Source organism: Herpailurus yagouaroundi, unplaced genomic scaffold, assembly GCF_014898765.1.
Source record: "Herpailurus yagouaroundi ecotype Mexico unplaced genomic scaffold, PumYag 252, whole genome shotgun sequence".
In the NCBI taxonomy this organism is placed as follows: Eukaryota; Metazoa; Chordata; class Mammalia; order Carnivora; family Felidae; genus Herpailurus; species Herpailurus yagouaroundi.
Genome location: NW_024412469.1, coordinates 815467 through 836157, shown reverse-complemented (window position 1 = coordinate 836157; position 20691 = coordinate 815467). Strand labels below are relative to the sequence as shown.

General features: G+C 37.8%; 1 protein-coding gene across 6 annotated transcripts in view; it reads right to left on the bottom strand.

Annotated features, from left to right (window-relative positions):
• Nucleotides 1–20460, bottom strand: part of KDM4C (lysine demethylase 4C) — a 473115-nt gene extending 452655 nt beyond the window's left edge. For 3 of the 6 annotated variants that reach the window (XM_040460839.1, XM_040460852.1, XM_040460848.1), the window contains exons 1-2: nucleotides 20349–20460; nucleotides 13938–14003 (exon numbers count right to left, since the gene is read on the bottom strand). The gene's annotated coding sequence lies outside the window, so the exon portion shown is untranslated. The remainder of the gene's footprint in view (nucleotides 1–13937; nucleotides 14004–20348) is intronic. The other 3 variants (XM_040460841.1, XM_040460849.1, XM_040460840.1) reach the window with 3 other exon arrangements.
• Nucleotides 20461–20691: the final 231 nt, after the last annotated feature.

Here is a 20691-nt window from a genome sequence, read left to right as displayed (position 1 = left end):
AACCAAAGCAGGAGGCATCATAATCCCAGACTTCAAGCTATACTACAAAGCTATAATCATCAAGACAGTATGGTACTGGCACAAGAACAGACACTCAGATCAACGGAACACAATAGAGAACCCAGAAATGGACCGACAAATGTATGGCCAAATAATCTTTGACAAAGCAGGAAAGAATATCCAATGGAATAAAGATAGTCTTTTCAGCAAATGGTGCTGGGAAAACTGGACAGCAACATGCAGAAAAATGAACCTGGACCACTTTGTTATGCCATACACAAAAATAAACTCAAAATGGATGAAAGACCTCAATGTAAGACAGGAAGCCATCAAAATCCTCGAGGAGAAAGTAGGCAAAAACCTCTTTGATCTGGGCCACAGCAACTTCTTACTCAACACGTCTCTGGAGGCAAGGGAAATAAAAGCAAAAATGAACTACTGGGACCTCATCAAAATAAAAAGCTCCTGCACAGTGAAGGGAACAATCAGCAAAACTAAAAGGCAACCAAAGGAATGAGAGAAGATATTTGCAAATGACATATCAGATAAAGGGTTAGTATCCAAAATCTATAAAGAACTTATCAAACTCAACACCCAAAAACAAATAATCCAGTGAAGAAATGGGCAAAAGACATGAATAGACACTTTTCCAAGGAAGATATCCAGATGGCAAACAGACACATGAAAAAATGCTCAACATCACTCATCATCAGGGAAATACAAATCAAAACCACAATGAGATACCTTACACCTGTCAGAATGGCTAACATTAACAACTCAGGCAACAACAGATGTAGACAAGGATGTGGAGAAAGAGGATCTCTTTTGCACTGCTGGTGGGAATGCAAGCTGGTGCAGCCACTCTGGAAAACAGTATGGAGGTTCCTCAAAAATTAAAAATAGAACTACCCTACAACCCAGCAATTGCACTACTAGGCATTTATCCACGGAATACAGGTGTGCTGTTTCGAAGGGACACATGCACCCCAATGTTTATAGCAGCACTATCAACAATAGCCAAAGTATTCAAAGAGCCCAAATGTCCACCAACGGATGAATGGATAAGGAAAATGTGGTATATATATATACAATGGAGTATTACTCAGCAATCAAAAAGAATGAAATCTTGCCATTTGCAACTACATGGATGGAACTGGAGGGTATTATGCTAAATGAAATTAGTCAGTCAGAGAATGACAAAAATCATATGACTTCACTCATATGAGGACTTTAAGAGACAAAACAGATGAACATAAGGGAAGGAAAACAAAAGTAATATAAAAACAGGGAGGGGGACAAAACAGAAGAGACCCATAAATATGGAGAACAAACTGAGGGTTACTGGAGGGGTTGTGGGAGGGGGGATGGGCTAAATGGGTAAGGAGCACTAAGGAATCTACTCCTGAAATCATTGTTGCACTATAAGCTAACTAATTTGGATGTAAATTTTAAAAAATAAAAAATAAAGTTGTGTGTGTGTATGTATATATGTATGTATATATATGTATGTATATATACACGGAATGCTTCTAACCTTTAGTCTTCAAAATTCTTACTATGTATAAGTACCCTTTAACAGGTTAGAAAAGTTCTACTCTATTCCCTTCTCCAGGAGATTTTTTGTTGTTTTTGTTTTGCTTTCAAATCACAAATAGATGTTAAATTTCATCAAATGCTTTTTCTGTACCTGTTACAATGGATTTTCTTTTATCTATTATTGCAATTAAATATGATTCTAAAGTTGGGGCACCTGGGTGGCTCAATTGGCTAAGCATCTGACTTCAGCTCAGGTCATGATCTTATGGTCAATGGTTTTGAGCTCCACACTGGGCTCAATTCTGACAGTGTAGAAACTGCTTGGGATTCTCTGTCTCTCCTCCCTCTCTCTCTGCCCCTCCCCCACTCATGCTTTCTCTCTCAAAATAAATAAACTTTAAAAAATATATATGATTCTAATGTTGAACTAACCTATATTACTAGAATACACCTGATGCCATATCACACTACAATTATCTGTACTAACATAATATTTAAGGTTTCATATTCTGTCTTCCTAAGTGAGGCTAGCTTATAATTTTCCTTATTCACACTATCCTTGTCTAATGCTGGCATTAGGATGTATCAGCCTGAAAAAATGAGGCAGGCAGTGTTCCTAAAAGAGACAAACTTTGACTTTGTTAGGGTTAGAATTAAGTATTATTTGAATACTTTGTAGAACTAGCCTGAAAAACCATCTGAACCTGGCATTTTCTTTGCAGTAAGACTTATAACTACAGAATCAATTCTCTTAAATGGTATGTTTCCACTGCTTCTTGTTTTGTGTGTGTTTTAATGTGTGTGTGTGTGTGTGTGTGTGTGTGTGTGTGTGTCTGTGTTTTATTGAAGTAGAGTTGATACCCAATATTAGATTCACTTCAGATGTACAAAATATTGATTCAACAATAATATATACATTATGAAATGTTTACCACAATAAGTGTAGCTACCATCTGCCATAATATTTCTACTCCTTCTTGAATCTGTTTCAGAATTTATACTTCTCTGGAAAACTGTCCATGCAAATGTATTTGCCTAAGTTTTTCATGGCCTCGTGTATAATAAAGTAGTCTTTCCGGTCCTCATGCTATTCCTATCCATTGTTTTTTATCCAAGGTAAGAATCCACAGCTCCTATCACTCTCAAAAATATATCACACATGAGCCCAAAAAATAAGAGTTACTGGATTTGATCACAGCCACAGAAGTGAGCTGAACTGTGCCTCCATCAATAGCACAGTGACCTCACCTAAGCACCTCATCTTTGTTAATGTTAAGTCTCAGTAACCCTTAAACTTGGGAAATTGAACAAATTCAATGTTCCTACAACTGGTGAACAGTGGTTCCACCAGTCCTCTGAAAAATAAGAATGAAAGTGCTCTAATTTTTCATAAAGTTCCAGTTTTATTCTCAAAGAATGCTTTCTACTTTGTTGATATTTTTTGGACAGTAGGAATAGATAGTAAGTTTTCTTTGATACTTTTTTTTTTTTTTAAAGTTGACCCAAAAAAAAAAAAAAAGGAAAGGAAATTAAAAGTTGGCAAGCCTATGTCAATCCAACTTATTTTTTCAAATCCAGAAGTCTGGAAACCAATAAACTATATGATCTCTAACACCTTCATGGCCACAATGTTGTACGTAAGAGAGAGGAAGAGACAAAGGATAGAGGGATGGAAGGAACTAATTATTTACATTAACAAAGATCAAGTAACTTACTCAAGCTCAAGTTCTTATTTAACCAACACCTTCCTGATTTCCAAGCTTTTAACTCTACAATACCCCCATCCTCTATTTAAATAGATAAATCTTCCAAATGTAACATTCTTAGTGAATCATTCTCTCAGTAAAAATGGCTTCCAATTGCAAATCACTCTAACTTCAAAGCATGACATGTAAGATAACTAGTCCCATCATTTTCCTCCAAAGCACATAGATTTTCAGATCTTACTGCCTATCCCTCCTAAATCATTCATTCCATCAAATGACAGCTCTGTTTCTACAGCTAAATATAAAGATTAATCAAAGAAGTTGCCTGATAAAACTATTTAACTTCAAGGACCTGGAGGCAATAAGAAGGAAGAAAAAAATAACTTTCTTAAGACAGCCATCTCGAAAGTGCAAAACACAGGCATTGACTACTGAAAGAGCTACACTCACTACAGAAAAGATAACAGAAGAGACTACAAAGTCATTCTGAGACAATCCCAAAAGAGGTATGTCCAAGCCAAAGCAGAAGGAAGAATCTTTGTATCACGTAATGGCAGAGCAACAGTTTACAATTAATTATCAATCAAAAAGATAACAAACTTACTCAAGATCACATAGCTTTGAAAAGATAATTATAGATATTGCTGAGATTTTGCTGTAGAGGATTAAATGGACAGGGAGGTAGAAAGGGAGTCTGGGGTGCTTAAAATATGCTTCCATCTAGCTCTGGGTACAGAATCCAAAAGTAAAAAGAATTCCTCCCAGGATAATCGACACCTAGCTTGACCAAACTCAGAAGGAAAACAACAATAGTAATAAAAGATTGGACAATTGACCAGCAATTCTTTCCCTTTGTCAGAAACTGAAAATCCAGAAGGCTAAGGAATCCTAGCAAAGTTGACAATACAAGACAGTATGTACTTCTGAGTCAAATTCAGGGTACAAACATAAATGCTATAAGAGTTCCTAAAGAAAAGACCACAGATGGGCACTGTGGGAAAAGGCACAGTGAAGAGGTGGGTTTGAGATGGGCCTTTAAAATAAATAGCATCTGGGTCAAAAAAAAGGTGAGCTGTCCTTCTACAGGAGATAGGGAGCACACAATAACACACTAACATAGAAAATAGTAACTCATTTAATCTTCCCAACAGCCCTAACAAGAGAAGTATTATTATTAACCCTATTCTGTAAGTGAGGAATTGGAAGCCGAGATCAACATTCTCAAACTTTTTAGTCTCAGGGATCCCATATACTTCTAAAGTTTACTGAGGGACCCAATAGTAAGAGCTTTTATTTTTGTGGCACAAATATTTACCAAAACCGAGGAGTTTCTTAAATTATAAATTAAAAGATAAATTTTAAATCCCCATATGCATGAAACTTTTAAGATAAGTTTAAATTGTTCATCAGTCAAAGGCAACAATGGTTCCCAACCAGGGGTGATTTTTGTCCCCTTGGGGAAACTAACAATGTCTGCAGTTATTTTTGTTTGTCACAACCGGAGGAGTGTTATTGGCGTCTAGTGGGCATAGGCATTTTATTTTAAAAAATAAAAATATTTTTTAATTGAAAAAAATTGATAAAGCAAGGGAATACTAAACACAAAAATCAGGACAAGGTTGCTGAAGGAAAAAAGATGGGATACAAGAGCATCACATAATATCTGGATACATTCATAGGACTGTCCCCTGTCTTTTGCATGCCTCATGCATTACAGAAAACCTTTTTTACATTTATGAAACAACAGAAATGATATACTTCTGAAAATACTTAGAAAATTGAAAAAGATACTTTAAATTAAACCAAAAAAATGTTTTTTAATAAACTTCTATGCTAAAATCATTATTTAATATAAACAATCTTTTTGTAATACCAAACAATCACTCCCAGCTTTTAATTTTAGCAATTCCATATTTCTGTACATTAAATGTACCAAAAGTAAGACAGACCTGCATGGCTAGTAAAGACCTCAACAGCTTTAATCTGTTTTCTAACCGTATTTTGTGACATTATTTTAATTGAAAAGTCTGTAATTAGCCTCTGTGTTTGTATTCAAGCTCTTAAAGTGGCAATAAATTGCTTGGGTTTCCTTCTCTTAGTCTACTCTGCTATACAACCAACAACATAACTATAAATACCTTTAAATTTACAGATTAATAAAGTGTGGCTCTTTTGGTAAAATAACTAACTTTTAAATAATCATCAACTACAACATCAACAATGATTTTAACACTAAAAGATCATTTGAGTAGGAGCACCTGGGTGGCACAGTCAGTTAAGCATCCAACTCTCAATCTTGGCTCAGGTCTCGATCTCACAGTTGGTGAGTTCAAGCCCCACATAAAGTTCGGCACTGATGGCATGGAGCCTGCTTGGGATTCTGTCTCTCCTTCTCTCTGTACCCCTCCTGCTTGTGTGTGCGCTCTCTCGCTCTCTCACGCGCTCTCTCTCTCTCTCTGCAAATAAATAAATAAACTTAAAAAAAGATAATTTGTGTAGAAAATCATTTGTACACTAGGATAAAAATCTTTCCTAGCTATATGAACTATGTATCCTACCAATACTTTTGATCTGAGAGGAAATTTTGACATAAATGAATCATTAATGGCAGAGGAAAAGAAAGTTTACAAATAGCAGTGATTCTAAATAATAAATCTGTTTATCTAGAAAGTAGCTTATTGTGTTTCATAAAAGCAATTTCTCATATTGCAATGCAGGAAAATGTCAGATCTTACAATTCAATGTGTCAAAGTACAGAGAATACGGTCAAAGAAAAGAAAAAAACTCAGTATAAATGCAGACACAATGCTAAATCCTTTTGAGGAAAGTAAAAGATATTCTAAAGTAATATGGATATTACATTTAACAGTAAATTACCTGACAGACAATGATCAAAAGGCAGAGAAAGCATCATCTTGGCATTAAGTTTTTTTTTTTTAAGAATAGAAAATACTAAGTAAAAATGACCAATATTTTCTTTACCACTGAACTCTCCTTCTAAACCTACTATTTTAAATTTAAAGCCAAACATAATCTTTAGCCTGTATATCAATAAAACATCTAAGCATGGAACAAAAAATGCTTTAAAAGTTATGAAGAAGGTAGAAATCATTTTTAAAACATTCAAATTTGTATCTGATTGAGATTCATGACCTTTACGAAAAGGGCTTAAAAAGAGAAATTCTAAAGTTTTCTAAAATTTGAGTTAAAAAAAAAAACTCATTCTCTGTTAATTCCAAGTTTAGGAAAATCACAAAATTATAGTAAAATATGGGTACAGACAGTACCAAAAAATTATGCAGTCAATGCTAACTACCATTTCTGCATGAATAGCAAAAAAGGGCTGTTCCCCTATAAGTGTGAATTTAGAAATCTGATTGGCTTTCTAAATCCCTATTATTATGCAGAAGGATTGATAAGGACACACAAAACAGCTAAAGGAAATAAAGCAATTTCAAGTTTGCAAAACTTGCACTGCACATAATTGTGAGTTCTAAGAATCTTGCAGGGCTTGGAGGGCTTGGATTGTCTCCGTCCAAGACCTGCAAAGGAGGGAACACTTCCTGGCACAGACAAGACCTACCTGAGTCTCCCAGGTCCCAATGTCCAGACCCAAGACACCTGCAGCAGTACCTGGGCAACTACTGGCCTTGTGTTGCCCACCGCACAGCCCAGCACCCTGAGGCAAGCTTGCTGGCCAGCCCCTCAGCTGATTTCTGAACTGCACCAACTGTGCAATTCCTGGCCTGGTGCAGACCCAATCAATGTCTGGGGTAGAACCCATATCACTACCACCGGCTCTACAGTAAAGCCCATTTTGCATGTACATCTGAGATTACCTAAACCATTTAGGCCTATCAGAAGAACTCATGAAAGGCCAGGTAAATCACTCATTATTTGTTTCAAACATAAAACATCTAAATGCAATTTTATATGCAAACTCTGAAATTATTTCTAAAGATTCACAATCACACAAGCCATACATGGTATCAGCTATACTGAGCAGGGGAGCAAAAAGGATTGGAAAACATCAGACACAATAATCTGACACTTCTTACTTGTTTCATTATTAATGAATACAAAGAACACTATTTTAAAGAACCACAACAATTTGCACATTTTTCAGCAACTACCTCTCCAAAAAAACCAAGCTTACAGAAAAAGGGTTTACTATATTCTCATCCTGTATGCAATGCTATACCTCGCACAGGTATTTGTTGATCATATATTCTCTTAATCTTAATACCAATACAGGAATTCTTTTACATGCAAACACATCTAAACACATGAAAGTATTTTCAGTGTCTATTTAGATGAGTTTAACTTTCCTCAAAGTCTCAAATATTTAACAAAACTATAATAATCACAAATATAATCATAAAAGCATAAAGGAAAATCATAATCTGTTACCCAATGCTTCTCCTTGACTTACTCTTTTTGAATTTTTATTTTATTTTATTTTATTTTGAGAGAGAGAGAGTAAGCAGGGAAGGGGCAAAGGGAGAGAGAGAGAGAGAGAATCCTAAGCAGGCTCCAGGCTCAGCATGGAGCCTGAGGTGGGGCTCCATCCCACAACTCTGGGATTATGACCTGAGCCGAAACCAGGAGTTGGATGCTCTGCCAACCAAGTCACCCAGGACTACCTTCATTGACAACTCTTTGAATAGTGAAATCTTATTAAAATGAATCTTAAGAGAAGGAAGGAAAAATAAGATAAAAACAGAGAGGGAGGCAAACCATAAGAGACTCTTAAATACAGAGAAAAAACTGAGGGCTGCTGGAGGGGTGGTGGGTGGGAGATAGGCTACATGGCACTTGTTGGAATGAGCACCGGGCGTTACATGTAAGTGATGAATCACTGGGTTCTACACCTGTAAACAATACTACACTGTATGATAACTAATTTGAATTTAAATAAATTTTAAAAAATAAAATTAATCTAAAAACAAAAACAAAAACCTTGCATTTGCTTGGTTCTCTACTGTGCTATAACATACAGTACTTCATTTTCATCCTTAAAAGTGTTCTAGCCAGCTGTGATTATTACATTTGAGAGATGATGAAACTAAGGCTCAGCAATGGAAATCACTCTCCTAAAGTCAGACAGCAAATACGTGCAATGAACTGACTACACGTTTAGTATTGCCAAGTATAACTGACCTCTTTGCTAGACTCCTCAGCTACCACAAAAAAATAAGCCAAAAGCCCACTAAATTAAGAATAAGCTTGCAGTGGGGCGACTGGCTGGTTAGTCAGTTAAGCCTCTGACTTCGGCTCAGGTCATGATCTCGTGGTTTGTAAATTCAAGCCCTGTGTCGGGCTCTGTGCTGACAGCCCACAGCCTGCTTCAGATCCTGTGTCTCCTTCTCTCTCTGTCCCTTCTCCACTCATGTTCTGTCTCTCTCTGTCTCTCAAAAACGAATGAACGTTTAAAGAAAATGTCTAAAGAGACTTTTTTTAATTTAAAAAAAGAATAAACTTGCAGTACCAAGCCCAGACGTTTTCACAGAATTATGCTCAATTTTTAAGAAACGTAATCCAATGTTATTTAAGCTATTCCTGAGCCCAAGAAAGAAAAGAAAATGTTTTAAAATTCTTTAAGAAGCAAGCCTAAATGGGTAAAAAAAATTTGACATACGGCCCAAAAAAATTGAGAACAATTCTATGTAAGAATCAATGAAAATTCTTTTAAAAACTGAGGAAGAAAAATCCAAGAGCACATTAAAATAATATATCATAACTAAAAAAATCATCCCAGAGTACAAGAATGCTTCAATATTAGTACATCTGTTATATAATTTTTGTGTGCATGTGTGTGTATGGATAAATACATATAAATGTATGTCTAAACAAACACATATTCTCTAGCTCTGTTCGCTGAAAGGGCACAGGAGAAACACCCAATATCAATAACCATCTAGATCTTTGCTTTTAAATATTTGGGGCAGGAAAAGTTCAAGATAAGCCTGCATATCTCACTGTGCCCAAAAGGGAGGGGATGCTCAAAGAATGATGGGACATGTCAAAAGGACACAGAATCTCACATAAAGGATTCCCATGGGCCAAACTTATGACAATGTAAGCAGCAATATAAATAACAATATTAACAGATTATAACTCATTGAATAGCATAGGAAACCATAAATCCTAATAGATAAAAATAAATAAATTGAAAGCTTAATAAGGAGATAGATATTTATACCGGTTTTTAAAACAAAACAAAAAAACTTTAGCGAAACATAGAAGACTCTAGCATAGATCTTAAGCAATCAGAGTGAATACTACCAGTAACAGAACAAAATGAGATTGTATGCCACCTGATAAGATGTAATGAAAAGAATACAGTTCCACCTCTGTGACATTCCTGCCAAACATGCCTCAAGAATCTAATCACAAGGAAACATCAGAAAACAAAAATTAAAGGAGACTATAAAACAACTGGCCTGTAATCTTCAAAGGTGTCAATATTATGAAAATCAAGGAAAGACTAATGACTGTATTTGAGAGTGAAGGGATGTTTAAAGGACCTGAAAACAAGAAAATGCAATGCATCATTTTGGACTGGATACTTTCACTACAAAGAACATTACTATTACAAATGGTGATATATAAAGGACTAAAGATTCGTTGAAAGTAATATGTCAATGGTAGCTTTTTTATTTTGATGGAAATATTGTGTTTATGTGGATCTGCCTGTTTTAGGAAATATATACACTGAAGTACTGAGGAGCAATGGGACATGAGGCAAATTTTTCAAGGAAATAAAAGTTCTTTGTACAATAATTGCAAATTTCTAAAAAAATTATTTTTAAAATAAAATAAAAGAGAACAAAATTTAAGAAAATATGCAAGATCTGTGTAAAGATATTTTTTTTAATGTCCTTTCTAAGGACTTAAACACTTAAATGGAAAGGCATACCATATGCTGGGCAGGAAAAGTCAACATCTGAAAGATATTTCTCTGTTAGTCCATCTAAAGACATTCCCAATAAAACTATCAATAGGTTTTTGGAGTATGACATATTAATTTTAAATTAAAAATAATGAGGGAAAATAAATAAGAATAGCCTGAAAAGTTCTGGAAACATGTTATAAAGCTACAACAATTAAAACATTGAAGTAATGATGATATATAAATAGATCGCTATACAGAAATAGAACCAACCTAAATCACTTTCAATATTGCACTGGTTAAATAAAGTATGGTACATGCATACTAGGTAATACTCTGCAATCATTTTAAAAAGAGGGATTTCTACATGTACTCATATTTTAAAAACCACATTCAAGTTATAGTGGTAAATGAAAAAATATTCAGAACAGCAAGTACAGATACTACGATACATAAATGTGTAAAAAAAAAATGTGTATATATACATATATATGCTTTACAAAGTATCTTATATAGGCTGTATGGAATATCTCTAGAAAGCCCTAAAAGAAATCCTTTAACCGTGGTTAACTGGCGCACCTGGGTGGCTCAGTCGGTTAAGTTTCTGACTTCAGCTCAGGTCATGATCTCATGGTTCCTGAGTTGCCTCCCTGCCCCAACATATCGGTGTGGAGCCTGCCAGGGAGTCTCACTCTCTCCTTTCTCTCTGCCTCTCTTCAACTCGCATTTTCTCTATCAAAATAAATAAATAAACTTTAAAAAAAATTTTTTTTAAAGTGTTTAACCAAAAAGAGGAAACTGGCTGTCTGATGGCAAAAGTGAGAGTATGTACTTTTTACCTATTTATATCTTCTGAATGTTACACCTTGTTGAATACTTTGCATTGTCTATTTAAAATAATATGTATTATATATATATACATATACATATACATACATATACATATATGTGTATATATGTGTGTATGTATATATACACATATATGTATATGTATGTGTATATATGTGTGTGTATATATATATATACATACACATATATATGTGTATTATATATACATACACATATATACACATATATATATGTATATGTGTGTGTGTGTATATATATATATATATATATATATATATAAAATATATTATAGTGATTTTTACTAAGTTAAATTATCAAAAAGGAATGAATTTCCCTATTGCGGGCCGAAATTCCACCTAATGAAAGCTGCCCTGAAAATTCAGAATTCTCAGTAAAGTGTCCAAATTTCAGGTGATAGTTCCTTTTGAGAGTTAAACAGATAAAAACAAAATGGGTGAGATAAGCAGACTGCAAAACAAAACACCTGCACCTTCAGTTTTACCCACATAGGGACACCAGTGATCTTTCTAAGTATCTGATAGATTCTCAAAACAGAAAAGAAGGAACAAGCCTGATGTTGAATCAGAGAAAATATCCTTGGGACCAGAATTTCAACAAATGTCTGGTGAAAAACTAGTTAGAAGATGGAGATAAAGACAGAGCCAAAGTGAAGAATTTGACTTCTTCTTTAACCTCATTCAAAAGGAGGAAATGTTACTGCATGAAGAATGCTCTGATGAGAAAGTTGAGTACTCTAGAGGGTCAGAGAAGCCCAGCAGTTAAAAAAAATATATTGTTTAGGGGCGCCTGGGTGGCGCAGTCGGTTGAGCGTCCGACTTCAGCCAGGTCACGATCTCGCGGTCCGTGAGTTCAAGCCCCGCGTCGGGCTCTGGGCTGATGGCTCAGAGCCTGGAGCCTGTTTCCGATTCTGTGTCTCCCTCTCTCTCTGCCCCTCCCCCGTTCATGCTCTGTCTCTCTCTGTCACAAAAATAAATAAACGTTGAAAAAAAAATTAAAAATATATATATATTGTTTAAACTACTCTTCAACACAACCCATGTCCATCTGCTGGGATCTGCCTGTCACCAAACGATGTGCTTTCCCAAAAAGCAAGACTTCCCAGAAAGAGCCATGAAGAGCAGACAATCATGTTTTGGATCCAGGTTATAGTTCTTCTTATGAGTCTGATCAGGAGGTGACACTGAGGACATTAGGCAACTAATGCCTGACATGCTCTAGATGAACTGGGAAAGTTCAGATTTCTGAACATGCCACACTAAAAATGAGAACAGAATTATGAAATCTCCTAAAAGTGCGCACACACACACACACACACACACACACACACACACACACACGGTACTATCTTTCTAGCCAACTGCTCTTACTTTGGTATTTCTCTCTAAATTCAAGTTTCCAATTCCTCTTCTAGAAAACAATAAATCAATAACATTTAGTATATCTATTTTGTATGGTTATCAAATATATTTTCAAATGGATAAACTACTAAGGCTTGAGTGCTAAAGAAGTAAACAATTTCAGACACAGGTTTGGAAAAATGTACTGATGTTTACTGATTACACAACTGAACTGTCACTGTATGTTTCCTTCAATTTTGTTTATTAATTCTCACTATAACTGGACAAATTTAACAGAAAAAAGATATAACCTGCATATACATAATTCATCCAAATCCTCTCCATCCCTTTAATTCATGCCACACAGCAGAATTTAATAAGGGATATTAGGACTTTCCATATTATCATGCTATGGGCAACCATCAGTGAAACATTCATTATCAACATGTATGAGTAGGACCGGAAGAGACAGAATCCTATTACAGCAAAAAAGATGAACAAGGTAAGCTTTAATAATGTAAGCAAGAAAGGAAAAAAAACACAGACTAGGAGAAGAAACACGGATTGCTGTGCAAGACTACATATCATGAAGGTAGAATGTACATCCCACTTGGACAAAGGTCCCCAAAACAAAGCCACTAGAAACCTGGGCTCTATCCACCATTTAATAAAGGTTTTATTTTTCTTGTTTGTAAATACCTAAATTCATGTTCAGGTAATTAGTTTCTCAACTGAGTCTTTCTGATTATAAATGCAACAATGTTCATTCTAAAAAAAATTTAGGAAGGAAAATCAAAATTACCAGTAATCTCACCACCAAATTAGCATTTCAGCATATTTTTTCTAACATATACACATTTATAAACACATTTAAACATAACTGGGCTCATGCAATGTATACAATTTTGAATAATGCCTTTTTTCATTAAACATAGGTTTGGGGGCACCCTGGTAGTTCAGTCAGTTGAGTGTCTGACTCTTGATTTCAGCTCAGGTCATGATCTCATGGTTTGTAAATTCGAGCCCCAAGTAAGGCTCTGCTCTAATAAGGCAGAGCCTGCTTAGGATTCTCTCTCTCTCTCTCTCTCTCTCTCTCTCTCTCTCTTTCTCTCTTCCCTTCCCCCACTCATGCTGTAAGTCTCTCTCCCTCTCTCTCTCAAAATAAATTTTTAAAAAATTTTAATTAAAAATTAATAAACATAGGTTTGGAATAATTCTAACATCTTAAAATATTCATCCAAGTTACAAGCATCACATCACAGTGTGCAGTTAAAATAACCTTGGGATAAACACTTAGGTTATTTCTATTATTTGGTTAGCAAAATAGATGAGAGATCAATATTTCATTGATGGGGGCGATATAGCACCAAGCCTTCTTTGCAGAGGTCCTGGTAAAGTGAATAAATGAGAAACACAGCTCTAGTGATCAGCTCTAATGATCCACTGAACACGACATCCTTACTAAGCCAGCTCTTTAATTCATATTTTCACAAATACTTGTTTGCCTTGATTCCCTTGTTATCATTTTCAGAGTTTTGTTTAGTTTTTAACAAACTGAGAGAATGAAGTGACGAGCCTTAAAATTCAGCGACTTACCACACACCTGCAATGAGCTCAGCCAAGTAGAGAGAAAAGTACTGGCTATTTGTGGCCCAGAGAAACCTAGAGGATAAGGTAGAGTCAGATTTAGATTTTTCTCAACCTGGCTTTAAGCAACACTCCTTTGAGGTCAGGCCAGAACTTCTAAGTAGAACTAGCAATAGTGATTTCTTTTAATAGTAAGGATGGAGGATGGGACAACGGTATGTAAAGCTATATGCACCTGCACTTGCCATCAGACAAAAATTAGAAAATAGTAATTGTGTTTCAAAAAAGAGGGGAGGGGCTAATGTAAATGAGGCTCCTTGTAGAGCCTTAGAACTGTATTGTTCAGACAGCAGCCTGCAGTCCTACCCAATTGGAGGGCTATATCAATATTTTCAAAATATGTGATATAGAACAAAACAGAAAATATCAGAGGTGGCAAAGGTGGCAAAGTATTGTTTTGTGAAATTTTTGTTTCACTTTTGTGTGTGTGTGTGTGGTGTATGTGTGTTGGGTCAGGATGGGTAAAATTATTTCCTACTGTGTGCCCTAGTTTTAATTTCCTTAAATTTTTCATATATGCAGAAGTAATTAATTTGTACAACAAATGTTTGAGTAACTATATTATACAGTCGATGAGACAACGGTGTGCTGGTATGACACAAGTGATAAAAATATTTGGGTCCCTGCCCTTGCACAATTCTTACAGTTTAGAAACCATCAAATAACCACATAAATATAGAGCAACAGTGTAACTAAACATTCATACTCAAAATAATCCTCTTTCAGGAAATGTTAGGGAATCACTTATCTATTGTGTCCATTGCTGTATGCTTAAGTGTTATGGAAGGAAACATTTAGGGAATTAAGATAGATTATCATTAGGAAAGCTGATTCAGGTTGAGGAAGAGGTGGGGGAGCCAGGTCAGGATTCTCTGAGGAAGTACATTCAAGAAGAGACTGGAAAGATGTACCAAAAAGAAAGTAGGAAGAAAGTGTGGCAGAAATCAGCAGTTTGGCAAAGGCCTGCACAGTTTGTGAAAAAGAAAAGCCAAAGGGCAGATAGGAAAACTAAAAACATCTAGATAAGGTTTGGGGGTTGCTTAGGATAGGAGGAGACAATGCAGGAATTTTAAGTCTCCTGAGAACAATGAGAATGATTCAATTTGCATTTTAAAAGATCATTAGTGGTGCAGAAATAGGAGGGAGGCTAGAGTGGCTACTGAGATGCTGCCAAGTAGAGACTGGAAGACTGATCTAACCTATTTAGGAAGCAGAAGTGACAAGGTTTGGTGATGTGATGAGGGCTGAGAAACTATGAAATACCTGGATAACTCGTAGGTTTCCTAAGTGAGCAGTGATAAGATGCATGAGAAACTCAGAGAGGCAGAGCTGAGAGGGAAGATCCTGGTTCAGCTGGTTACAGTTAACAAGTAGAGATGTCAAATTAAAAACTAGAACTGGGGGGCGCCTGGGGGGCTCAGTCGGTTTAGTGTCCGACTTCAGCTCAAGTCATGATCTCACAGTCCGTGAGTGTGAGCCCTGTGTCGGGCTCTGTGCTGACAGCTCAGAGCCTGGAGCCATCTTCAGATTCTGTGTCTCCCTCTCTCTCTGCCCCTCCCTTGCTCATGCTCTGTCTCTCTCTGTCTCAAAAATAAATAAAAACATTTTTAAAAAAATTTAAAAACTAGAACTGAATGGAAATATTAAAAAAAAAAGTCATCATCCAAAGGGTTTTTGATGATAATACCATTCTGCTCCTTAAATATTTACCCACAATAATGTGTAATACAAACCCTCCAAAAATCTAAAATAAATCTTAAAAGATTCTAAGGAGCAACAATTCATAAATACCACAGTAGCTGAACCCACTGTGTATCTACAAATATAGAGCAACAATGTAACTAAACATTCACACGCAAAATAATCCTCTTCCAGGAAATGGTAGGGAATCACTTGTCTATTATATTCACTTGTTGTATGCTCCACATCTAACATAGCAGCACGACACACACAGCAGGTGTTAAAATATCTAATGAAGAAATATACCCACTACTAGGCAGAATAAACTACCCAGCAAAAATACGACAAATAGCCCAAATAAGCAATTGTGCAAGGAAAAACTCTGTACTATGAAACATACAAATGTATAGCAAGGATATTTCTCGGGGAAAAAAGGGAAAGGAGTTATTTACTCTATCATACCCTAATAGTATCAGAACTAGATTCTGTTCCCTAAGAATCAGCTAAATTTCAATACCAGAAATTCTATCCCTAGACAACCAATGGTAAAATATGCTCACCATTCCCTATTACCCCTAGATATGAAAAAGAATCAAAATGTAATAAAAGTTTGATGTTTAAAGCTATAGTAAAATCTCATCTAGGTTATTAAAACAAACAAAAGTTAGAAGAAAATTTATGAAAATAAAAAGCAATTACTGATGATTTTTCCCCCTGTTAACAAAAGTTATACCGATACATGGGAGAAAATTCAGAAAATGCACACAGACACAAAAGAGAAAAATAACCCATAAGCCCATCACCCAGAAGTAACTAACCACTTTCAACATTTTGTACAGAACTTTTTCTGTGCATACATGGGGGTAGAGAGTAAACAGTGATCCACAACTAATGATATAATTGTTTAAGACTATGAAGGAGATTACAGAATACTGCTATGGCTAGTGTACAGTATTGAGGGAAGACTAACTTGAAGAAGCAACAACTGAGCTGAGCTACCTGAAGGGTGAAATGGAATTAACCAGATAAAGATGCACAGGTCAGGGTAGCAGTCCAGGCAGAGGGAACAAGAATGCGAGCAGGAAGACGCCTGGGCGGCTCAGTCCGTTAAGCGTCTGACTTTGGCTCACGTCATGATCTCGTGGTTTGCGAGTTTGAGCCCCACATTGGCCTCTGTGCTGACAGCTCAGAGTCTGGAGCCTGCTTTGGATTCTGTGCCTCCCTCTCTCTGTCCCTCCCCTGCTCTCTCTATATATATCTCTCAATATGTAGAGAGATGTAGAGAGATATGTTAAATAAACATTAAAAATAAAAAAAAAAAAAAAAAGAATGTCAGCAGGGCATTGGGGAGAAAGTTGGGTGGAAGGAGGAGACTGGCTGGGCAGAGCCTTACTGAGAGAGCTGAGAGGACTTGATCCTTGGGAAAAGGAGGATTGGATTGTTGCAACTGCTTAGGTGGGGAAAGGGTTAGACCCTGCAAGTGCAGACTTCTGTGATCAGCATCTTCTCCCCCAAAGGGTATAGAGGGTCGAGAAACAGGAGAATCTTTGGGGGTGTGCAGGGAATAAAAAGACAGTGATCCAATATTTTAAATTTGTATTTTAGGTTCCACACAACCTTCTACACTGGTAGCAAATAAGGAAAAAAGTGACTTTAACTCTTGCACAACTACCAAGAAATTCATATTAGAAATGGAGGTGGGCAGAGGAGCATTAAATATTCATATTAACAAAAAAATATAAATCTTAAAAAACTGAAAGACCTGCATTAGCAACTGAGTGTAATGACAATATGGAATATACCTGTTTTATCACCATATCTCTAACAAGTATATAACAAATAAATTAGTATCAAGGGAATAATCATTAGCTGTATGAAGAAAAACCAGGCTAACATAAAGGGATGATCTTAAAAACATCCAGACAAGTAAAACACACCAGTATCCTCAGGACAAAGCCCCACACAAAGACTTCTGGCCTCTCTAGAAGTGGACTTGGTAGTGAAGTAGAGTATGCCCCTCAAAGGCCTGGAGAGAGTATCTCTCAACGCTATCACTCCTTCATTCATCCATTCACTCAAGAGAAAATGTTGAACCCAGAAATTCCAGTACTAGGTCTATATCCAAGATTAAAGAAAACATACATCCATACTAAAACCAGTTCACGAATGTTCATAGCACACTGTTCATAATAGCCAAAAACTAGAAACAACCCATCAACTGATAAACAAAAAGTAATATATCATACAATGTAATATAAGTCAGCCATAAAAAGGAATAAAGTACTGACAGATGCTACACGACAGATGAACCTTGAAAATGTTATGCTAAGTCAAAGAATCCAGTCACTGGATATATTATATGATTATATTTATATGAAAGGTCCAGAATAGGCAAATCTATTGAGACAGAAAGCAGATTAGTCATTGCCTCAGGCTAGAGAGGATGGGAGCTGGAAAGAAAGGGACAACTGCTAATAGGAACAGGATTTCTTTCTGAGGTGATAAAAAATGCTCTCACATTGGTGCCCCTGGGTGGCTCAGTTGGTTGAGCCTCTGACTTGATTTCAACTCAGGTCATGATTCCAGGGTCGTGGGATTGAGCCCCACATCAGGCTCTGCACCGCCACTATGCATGGAGCTTGCTTAAGACTCTCTCTCCCCCCTCTCCTCTCCCCCCTCCATTTGCATTCTCTCTCTCTCTCTCACTCAGACAAACAAACAAAAAATTTAAAAATGTTCTCACATTAATTGCGGTAGTACCACTGGATTGTATACTTTAAATATGTGGATTCTATGGTATATGAATTATATCTTAATTATTTAAAAAGAGAGAGGATATTTTTAGCACCCCACATATCACGGTAAATTGCCAGAAATACAGCAAAGGGAAAAAAACATAGAACCTGTTCTCAAAGCCCTAACATTCTAACAGACAGGAAAAGCCAGTCAAGAGAGAATGACAAGATAATGAGAAAAAGAAAGAAAAGGACGAATTCACAGACTACCCCAAGGTTAGTTATGCACCTAACCTACCTCTGGATGATTCAGAAGGTGTCAAGAAGAGAATTCAAAATACCAGATTTTTATTCTTAATTTGAAATTTACATCTAACTGACTTTTTAAAAATTATGTACCTGTTCAGCTTCTTAAAATCTTCATTCTTATAGAAAGGTTAAGCATTTTTAAAAGCATTTGTGCACCTACAAAAAGGTTTAAAACATATATTTTTAACTTTAGAAAAGCAACCGATTAAAATCTGCTAATTAAACGAAACAAGTCTCCGATTTAAATTGGATTTTACTACAAGTTCGTGGAGTGTTGTAAAGATTATGTGTAAACTTTTCATAACGTCTTAAATTGGGAGAAAGAGGGGCCTAAAAAACCGGAACAGCCGTGTAATACATTCCAAAACAAAGCATGGGGGGTTGGGAGGAGACCAGCAAGGCAGAATTTGAGTAATGATCGTAAAGAAGAACCAAGTGCTTCAAAGCAAAAATGGACCTTCAAGAATTAAAGCCACTAATTTTCACCCACAACACTTCGAAATTACAGTATTAGTTACTGTTACCATAGAAACAGCGAAGCCGAATTTCCTAAAATTAAAAATGAAAATTATTGCAAAATCTAGTGGGTGTAATAGAGCAAAATTTGGTCCGAACTAGGTGGAACTGAGCCTAACAGAAACTTTCACCAAAATAAAAGTGAACCAACGCCAACTTCTAACCTACATTTCCGAAGCAGGGCTTGATAAATCACCTTGCGGTGTAATTTACCATGTGCTAAAAAAAAAAGTTTGCTCTCTCTTCTGCTGGAGCAGAAACCAAATAAAACCCTTCCTGGGCATCGCCCACCACCAAAGCCAGTCCTGCACCGTGCAGCTTAGGGGAAGACCCGGTCCGAGTTTACCCGGAAAGCATCTGAATTGAGCCCTGCAGGTTCCACTGGGTTAAGCCTGGAGGAAAAAGCGAAGCTCGAACCCGGAGCCACAGCTTGCCTGCCTCCCTCCTCCACATCCCCACCCTATGCCACGTCTTGCGTGCCTGGCATTCCACGCGAAGCGATCCAAATCATTTATTAAGCACCCACTGTCTACACCACATCGTGGCTTCAGGTACTGCGGGAAGAAATGGCCCTTGCGGGAAAAACCAAAAGGACAGCACGGGGACTGAGGACGAACCCAGGAGAGAGGCTGCCTGCCTGCGGTGAGGTGTTCTGGAGAGGAGCCCCCGCCTTCACCCCCTGGGTCGTGACAGTCCCAGAGAAGAGATGGCACCGAGGGTGCAGCAGGCCGTGCCTCCCAGGAGTCCGCCGCAGACCAGGCTGGGAGGGGAATGGAAAGGAGTCGGCACCTCTGGACCACCCGCGCGCTCCTCTGCCCCAAGGAGCGCGACCTGCACTCCAGCCCCCAGGAGAACGGCGAGCGCGGGGACCGAACCCCCGAGAGGGCCGGAGCGGACTGTCACTGGCTCCCGCCTTCCTCCGCTGCGACCATGGCTGGCCACTCTCTCCCCGACATGACAGCCGCGGCGGCCGGGGACCGAGCGTCTGCTGACCGGCGTCTCCGCTGCCCCGGCCGCCGGCACCCCCAGCGGCCCGGCGCAGAGAGGGGCAGTGCCGAAAAGACAGCCCTGGCCCTTTCCCCCACCATCCCCATCGTCCGGACTCGGGAAAAGCGGTTACCTGGCGCGCGGGTGGGGACGGAGATACGACCCCAAGGAGGAAGATGAGGAGGAAGAAGGTGGCCTCCGGCCCAGGGAGATTTGGGAAATTTGGAAGACTTGTTCCGCACTGGGTGACAGCTGTTCGCTGCGCACGCGCACCGGCCCCAGTTGCCTGATCGCTCCGCAGCTCCTCACCCTCCCGTCGAGGAGAAGGGAGGCAGCGGCGAAGGCGCGCGCACGGCGCCTGCCGGCTCTCCCTGCGCGAGGGCGCGCGCGCTGTCACGTGACCACTGGGGCCCGGCACTTATTGGGTCACGTGAACTTCCAAACAGTTTAAAGATGCCCGGCGCCTTCTTGCTTTG